This window comes from Trichosurus vulpecula, chromosome 4 (assembly GCF_011100635.1).
Source record: "Trichosurus vulpecula isolate mTriVul1 chromosome 4, mTriVul1.pri, whole genome shotgun sequence".
Taxonomy (NCBI): Eukaryota; Metazoa; Chordata; class Mammalia; order Diprotodontia; family Phalangeridae; genus Trichosurus; species Trichosurus vulpecula.
In genome coordinates this window covers 155,517,140-155,525,234 of record NC_050576.1, presented here as the reverse complement: position 1 = coordinate 155,525,234, position 8,095 = coordinate 155,517,140, and the positions used below count along the sequence as shown (strand labels likewise).

General features: G+C 40.4%; 1 pseudogene; it reads right to left on the bottom strand.

Moving 5' to 3' along the window:
* Nucleotides 1-2,247: 2,247 nt before the first annotated feature.
* Nucleotides 2,248-4,966, bottom strand: LOC118846862 (annotated as a pseudogene).
* Between the last annotated feature and the right edge of the window lie 3,129 nt (nucleotides 4,967-8,095).

Below are 8,095 nucleotides of genomic sequence, written 5' to 3'. Positions count from 1 at the left end.
AACTTGTGGTGGAAATGAATGTTCATACAAAAGGCATGAACAGGTAAAATCTTCCTCTCTCTGTCTCAGTGTGTCTGTCTCTGTCTCTCCCTCCTTCTCTCTCTCTCTCTCTCTCTCTCTCTCTCTCTCTCTCTCTCTCTCTCTCTCTTTCTCCTTTCACATGGGGAGAAATAAATACTGTGGACCTCCAGGTATGGAGAGAAGTAGTGTCAGCAGGAGTGGCTATCTAATCCTCCCACCTCCATAGGCCTCCACATGGCCATGAATGCACAGCATTGTGTTTATTCTTCCTTAATCTTAGGTGAATGAGTATTGGAGATGGAGGAGAATGGATTATAACTTTGTGAGCTTTGAGTGGCCAGAAATATCACCAGAGGTCATCATTTGGCCACAGAGCAAGAGAGAGAAAGATCCGTCTGTGCCAGCAGACAGTTTTCTCAATATTTTCATCTTGGCAGGAAGGTGATAGATTACATGTGAAGAATGAGATATGCATTTTCAGATACAACTGATGTACGAGATTATTTTGCTTGACTATATTTATTTGTGACAATGGAGAGCTTTTATTTTAAAAGAGCTGAGGAGGGAGGTAGAAGGGTAGTGATAATGATATGGGGGGAAAAAGAGGTAAAAGAACATTGCACAGAAGAGAGCAGAAGGAAGTTCAGAAGGGGAAACAAATGAAACAGGGTAATGTCAGAACTACATTGTTAGACTGAGTAAATACTTGATCTTATGACAGTGAGGACGAGGGAAGGAGGCAAAAGAAACCAGCGTTGGGCAGATAGTGAACATGAAAGAATAGGGAGCAGTCAAGGACATAGATGTTCAAAGTGAGGATGAAATGTAGGTTTAATTTAAGTAGGAAGGTAAAAAGAGAGGAAACTATTACAAGAAGGAAGTGACAAAGTTCAAGACTTTGGAAAGAATGTGTTTGCTAGTCATAGTAAGGTCTAAAGTGTGGCCATGGTGGCAAGTCGTTACAGTTGGGTGCAGAAGGAAGTTGTTAGGGCTTAAGGAATCATAAAAACATCATCTTAGAAAGTTCTGGAACATAAATCCTAAAAGCTCTAGAAAGGATGTTAATCACGAATATTGTTGTTCATTCATTTCGGTCGTGTCTGATTCTTTGTGACCCCATCTGGGGTTTTCTTGGCAAAGATAGTGAGTGGTTTGCCATTTCCTTCTCCAGCTTATTTTACTGACAAAGCAACTGATGCAAAAAGGGTGAAGTGACTTGCCCAGGGTAACACAGTTAGTAGGTGTCCTGAGGCTGGATTTGAACTCAGGTGTCCCTGATTATAGGCCCAGCCCTCTATTCACTGTACCACCTAGCTGGTATAAATGTAGAGAAGAAATTTAAACCAAGTGCTAGAGCCATTGAAGAAGGTGGGAGGATAATGAATTCAGGTTGTTATAATGAAATTATGTAAATTTGAAGGAAGAAATTATATTGGGCTATAGCAGGAGAGGAAAAATACAATTAAATCCAACAAATACTGTTTAAACATCTAATGTGTGCAAGGAATTGGCCAAACCCTGGGGATACAAAGACAGAAATGAAAACCAGGCCCTCACCTCAAAGAATGGACTGTGAACAGATACATTAAAGTAAGGAACTCAAAGATTTAGAGCCAGAAGAGACCTTAAAGGCTACCATTTCTAAATCAGGCCTGCAACCTGGCCACCACTCTCATCTCCCCCAACCAGAACCTTGGACTCTGCCTCTCAACTCATTCTGAGCTCTGATAGGTGAGCTTTCATCTCACCTTGCCAGGCACCAGACCTCCATATCACTGATGATAGCCTCCCACCCCCACTGCTTCCCAGTTCCTCTTTATGCATTATACCTCCCTCTTCCCTTACCCCCATTACAATTGAGGACTGCTTTGCAGCTGTATTTGTATCCCCAGTCCTTAGCACAGTATCTGGCATGTAGTAAGTGCTTAATAGATACTTTAACTATCCAGCCATAGTCATAGTCATAGTATCATAAGTCTAGAGTTAGAGGGGACCTCTGAACTTATCTAATCCAATTCTCTCACTGAACAGAAAAGGAAAAGAAGGTCCAGAGAGGTTAAGAGCCTTGTTCAAGGTCACACAGGAACCAAGAGTTGTGATTTAATGAGATTTATTATTCTCCCCAAGCTCCATGCCCAGAGGAATCATCTCCTGTTGATTCTTGGAGAGAAGGGAGCTTACCCATTCCCGAATCTGCCAATATCTAGTTTCAGAATGGAGCAATGATCATCTGTAGAACAGGAGCACAGCAGCCTCTGTTATATCTCGACTGCTGCTAAAACCAATGTGAGTTCCATAGCCAGCCCAGTCGAAGGCAGAGAAATCCCCACACTGCCTGGGATTCCCTTCTGGGAAGAATCCTCCTCCACCAATGCAGTGCTGCAAAGGAGAAAAATAGCAATGAAAGAACCATGGGATAACTATGTGTAGTAAGAGAATCTGTCAAGGGAAAGAAATGCATGGAATCCCTTGGTCTCACCGATATGTATGGAACTTACAAAATGATCATCGGATTCCTCAGAATGCTAGCTGTCCCCATGCCTGTAGTTCCCACCCCTCTCCTCCTTGATTATAGATAATGATTACCCTGCAGACCTAGTTCAAATGCTACCACTTATGGGAAGTCTTTCCCAACAACCCAGACCTTGGTGACCCTTTCAGCTAGTTTGAGTTACCCATCCACTTAGTCCTTGTTAATGACTCTCCCGGACACAGGAGAAAGCCCTGGATTCTAGAATTAGAGAACCGTGGTTTGAATCTAGGCTCTATTCCTCATTGTGTGACTTTGGTCAAGTCAATTTCCCCTCTCTGGGCCTCAATTTCCTCCTCTGTGGAATGATTTGCCTTAGACTTCCTATTTGGTGTTTAAGTTCAGAATAAAATTGAAATGAAATGCAAATTACTTTTTAAAATGAGTACCTTGTACTAGGTGATGTCAGAAGCCACCAAAATTTCTAAATCTGTGAGCTAAAAATTATCATGTATTCCCTTGTTACTATTTCTCTCTTCAATGGACTGAAAAGAGTTAGAATTAGTGCGATGCTCTAATGTGACCCCACTAGGTTCAGAGATTCCTGAATTGCTACTCTCCAAACCCTCTGATGGGTCCCTGGACTCACATGTTCAGTGTTACATCCAACTCACACTCCAGCACATAGAGCATTGGCTGCTCTTTTATTATTATATACCTGGAACTGGACAAAACTTCCAACCAATTCATCTGCCAAGACACAAGAGAATTTGGCTGATCATTGTGAAAGACAAAAATTCAGGGATTAGTTTCAAAGGAGCAGTGTGTTGGTAAGCAAAATGGGCTCTTAGCACTTAGATCACCCAAGTGCCCTTGAAGAGTTTGGCTTTTGTTTCCTTTGAGTAATCCAGTGTATTTCATTGAGTCTTACTAGGTGCTAAGAACCAGGCCCAAACCCCTATTAGGTGTAAAACCTATGTGGGTGTGGATTGGTAACTAAGGTGGGGCCCAAGGTGGGGCTAACTAAGGGGAGGTGCTAACTCAAGAGCCAATCACAGGAGCCTAAGTTCTGGTCATTCAGATGATGATTGATGATGTCTGAAACCCTATAAGAAGAGAAGACAGAGCCATTTGCTCAGGGCTCTCACTGTTGGTGGTGTTTGGAGACTCCTGGGCAGCTGTAGCTAAGAAGCACTCCAGCTCGTAAACCCGGATGCTGAGACTTTGTTAAACTCTGGTAACTATGCATTGGGATTTGAATCAGACAAGGTCTGTCTGTTGATGTTTGTAATTTGTTTGTATTTTGTTCTGAAGTACAGAGTGCTGCCTTTTTCCCCTGAACTAAGTGAATGATATTTGTATGCTGAATTAAAATAAGTTTGTCAACCCCTTAGCCTTGCTTTCCTTAGTTAAGCAGATCAAAAGAACCTTTGCTTTTGCAGCATGCTGGTAGCATTCTTGCTGTTGGGCTTTCACCCCCACAACAGCTGCTAGCCGGATTCCCTCAGTGGCATACCTTAAAAACCAGACTGTAGCTTAACACTCTAATGATTTAGAGCAAGCCATCTGGGAGCAGGGACTCATGCTTTATAACTACATATGGAGACAGAAAGGAAAAGACCAATCATAGACATCACCAGAGAGTCCAACTAAGCTCTGGGCCTCAATGAAGTCCCCTTGCTTGTCTGAGGATTGAAGGAAAACTATGTTATTCCTTTTATGGGCATGTCACCATCACAGTGCTAAGCTCAGAGGGATGAGGATAGCAGGTAATATTATGGTTTGGAGTTCAGATAACAAACACTCACTCTGGCCTCGTGGAAAGTAACACTTGGCAGTTTTTTCTGCATCATCAAAGTCATAGATGACGGGCACAGCTGAGCCATTATCAGTCCAACACATACTGGATACCTCTTCAGGAGACATAAAGTAACACCATGAGGACAGGTGTTTGGAGATCCTGTTGAGCCCACTTCCCAGATATGCTCCCTACCCACCTGGCCCATGGAACTCAGTTTACCTGATAAAGGCCAAACAGGTTCCCTCCCTGATTCTTGAAGAACTTAGTGAAGGTATGATATCTCAGCAGGGAGCTATTCCTCCACTGCTGCGGAGGAGACTTGTTGGACACATGCCAGATGGCCAGGTCCTTGGCCTGGATGTCATAGTAACCTGAGTTCTAGAGGACAATAGGAGTCTTAGTCCAATGGTGTCATGAGTGCTATTCAACAAAGGTAGACTGAGGCCTATTCTCTTTGAGCAAGATAACATTTTATTACTAATAGGGATGCTGGTTGTTGTCCTTCATTCTCAAAAAGGACCAATATGAGCTCAGAATTCTCTATCACAAGTCAGACACAAATAGTCCATTTGCACATCTGGAGGGGATTCTCTAAATTTGTGCAACTCATTTCTTTTTAGCTACTTCACTTCTGCTTTGCTCGTAGAGCACAGCACCTTCTGTGATGAGGGCATGCTGGGCGGTCCTGTGCCAGCATCTCCCCTGTCACACAATCAATTCCAAAGTTCTTAAGAGAGACCTTAAGAGTATCCTTGTATCACTTCTTCTTACCATCATGTGAGCACTTGCCCTGTGGGAGTTCTCCATAAAAGAAAAGAAATAGGGATGCTAGCTGCCAATAGAACGGGTAAACGGATTTTCCTCTGTTGACCAAAGATGAGGACAACTCATTTTTATAGTTAGAACAAAGAACATCAAAGAGTAGGTGACATGGTGGGGTTGAGGGTAACATGACTGGTTACATAGCTGAGGCAAGGGGGACAATATGATTGGTTAGAATTTGGGAATGAGGGACTAGCAACAACCCCCTCCTTTCCTCCTGTGACCAAGAAGTGGTTGTTTGAGCCCACCTGCAAGTTTAAAAGATAGTGGACCAGACTTCTTTGGAAAGCAAACCAAACATCCTTGAAGTATAGCTTGGTGGTATAAAGATTCTAGACCAGACTTCTGAGTCCACCTGCATCTCTCAAGGATAGCAGAATTCCCTGAGGCAAGAATAGAATAGTGACTAGCAGGAAAACTGGATGTCTAAACTTAATTCATTACAGAACAACTTCAGAGGCAAAGAAACATGACTTTAAGCATTTACAGGACAAAATCAATTAACTGTAAATAGGATCAATAAAAATGATAAATAATCAATTTTATCTTCTCAGTGGTCTTCCAGGAAGTCACATTAAGACTGTGTCATATGAGAGAAGTCTCTTAACCTCTCAGTACCTAGTCAACAATTGTAAAACTGTAAGTTGAAGAGAAAATGCCTTAGGAGAGGGAGCTTCCTCACTAGGAGTTCATTATAAAAATGCTTAGTCGAAAGAGATAATATACTTCATTTTTTTGGTGTTGAGTCATTTTCAGTTATGTCTGATGCTTTGTGACCCCATTTATGGTTTTCTTGCCATTTCCTTCTCTAGTTCATTTTACAGATGAGAAAAAGGTTAAGCGATTTTCCCGGGGTCACACAAGCTAGTAAATGTCTGAAGCCAGATTTGAACTTGTAAAGACTAGTCTTCCTGACTCTTTATACACTGCACCACCTAGATGCCCATCATATATTTGATGAAATTACTTAAATAGTTATACATAAATATATATCACACTTTAAATGTTGTGGGCTTAGAATGGATATTTTACAGCAACTGTGCAAGTTAATCAACCAGAAGAAAAAATTCCCATGGTTTTGGGCTTCTGACACCAAATTGAACCATGAGACTGCTAGATCGTAAAAATTAGGAGGCAGAAATTATTTCAAGTTATCAAGAAATTTATTGATCACCACATGCAGGAGCCAGAATACATACATGTAAGGATGAATACATATACGAAGGTAGTCCATGCAAGAGAGTATGAAATTCCCCCTAAATCTCCGCAATTGTTATACCTTGATCAAATAATTCTGGCTTCTTCTCTTTACCAAACATTGTTCCCCAGTTGACATAATACTGATCTAAGTCCTTTTTCTTAACCTGAAGACATTGTTTTTGAGACCATCCAGAGGTCTCCTGCAATCCTGCAATTTATCAGCAACTAACTGTATTGCCTCTTTTTTGTTTTGCAGCTTTGTGGATCAGCACAAATTATTTTCCCTTATAATCATACACAAAACTTAACCCTTCAACACCAAGGAGAAACATGATTTCAAGATAGAATTCAGGTTGACATAGACAGTATTCTAATCAACTTCTCTGCTTGCAATTAAGCTTAGACTCTGACAATGAAAGATTGGCAGAGAAATATAAAAAATCATACATTGGATGTTTTGTTTTGCTTCTTAAGGTAATTCTTTACGTATATTTTATATATGGTATGATAAAATTTGTTTCCTCTAATCTGTTTTAAAGAAGAAACATATGTTTTTGAATGACTAAAAGTATATTAATTTCTATGTCAAACAAATGAGACCTTTGGCAAAAGCCTTGTTTCAAGTGCGTGGCTGTGAACAAGGTGCCTATCACCACCTGGTGGCAATATGTCTTAGGTAGGGGAAGAAAATGTAAGTCTTTTAAATCCTGATCTCTCTCTCTCTCTCTCTCTCTCTCTCTCTCTCTCTCTCTCTCTCACACACACACACACACACACACACACACACATACACTTCACAACTTACAAAGATTATAGCAAATATCACACTTTGTGGCAACCCCTACCTCCCCACTGTATATGCATTCAGCTTTTTTTATATTCTAGGTTGTTGTTGTTTTTTTTGTCTGTCCAACTCTTCATGACTCCTTTTAAGAGCTTTCCTAGCAGAGATATTGGACTGGTTTGCCATTTCATTCCCCAGCTCATTTTACAAATGAGGAAACTGAGGCAAACAGGGTTAAGTGACTAGCCCACAGTCACACGACTAGTGTCTGAGGCCAGATTTCAAGTTGGTCTTCCTGACTCCAGGCACCTAACTCTCCACTGCCCCACCTAGCTGCCCTTTATATTGTATGTAAATGTGTATTTGTAATAGTTGCCTTGTTATCTGGAAGAATGCAGATCAGAAATTCAGACAACATGTGTATTCATTTTGCTGGACTATGCTTTTATATTACAAGGGTTTTTCTCTTTCTTGAGGGGGTGAGGGGAAATTAGTAATAATAAAGCAAAAAAAAGAGCTCTATTGAAACATTGAGTTTTTTAATATAGAAAAATATAGAAGGAAGTTCAGAAGGAAACATAGAAAAGCAAGACAATTTTGAACATGGATTTTACTTTTCATCAAAAATCAAGTGATATAAAAGATTCACAGTTTATATGCAATCCTCTTTTGTGTTCTACTCTATATATGGTAATGCTCTTCTTTTGTTATTTAAGTTCACGATGAAGAGATTAATTTTTAAAAAGAAAATACAAGTCAAGAATAAGAAGATTGAAAGGTCATTCACAGCACAGTCAATAATGGCGAGATGACTCAATCAGTACCCTGTAAATTATCTGATCTATTGAAGCATTCAAAATTCCTAACTATAATATTAGATTGGGACAAAATACCAGAGAACTGATCTACAATTCTTCCACTGAAGGAAGAAAGTAAAAGGAAGAAAAAAAAAAGAAGAAAAACTGACCCTGGGCCAGTCAATTCAAAGACCTTTCTT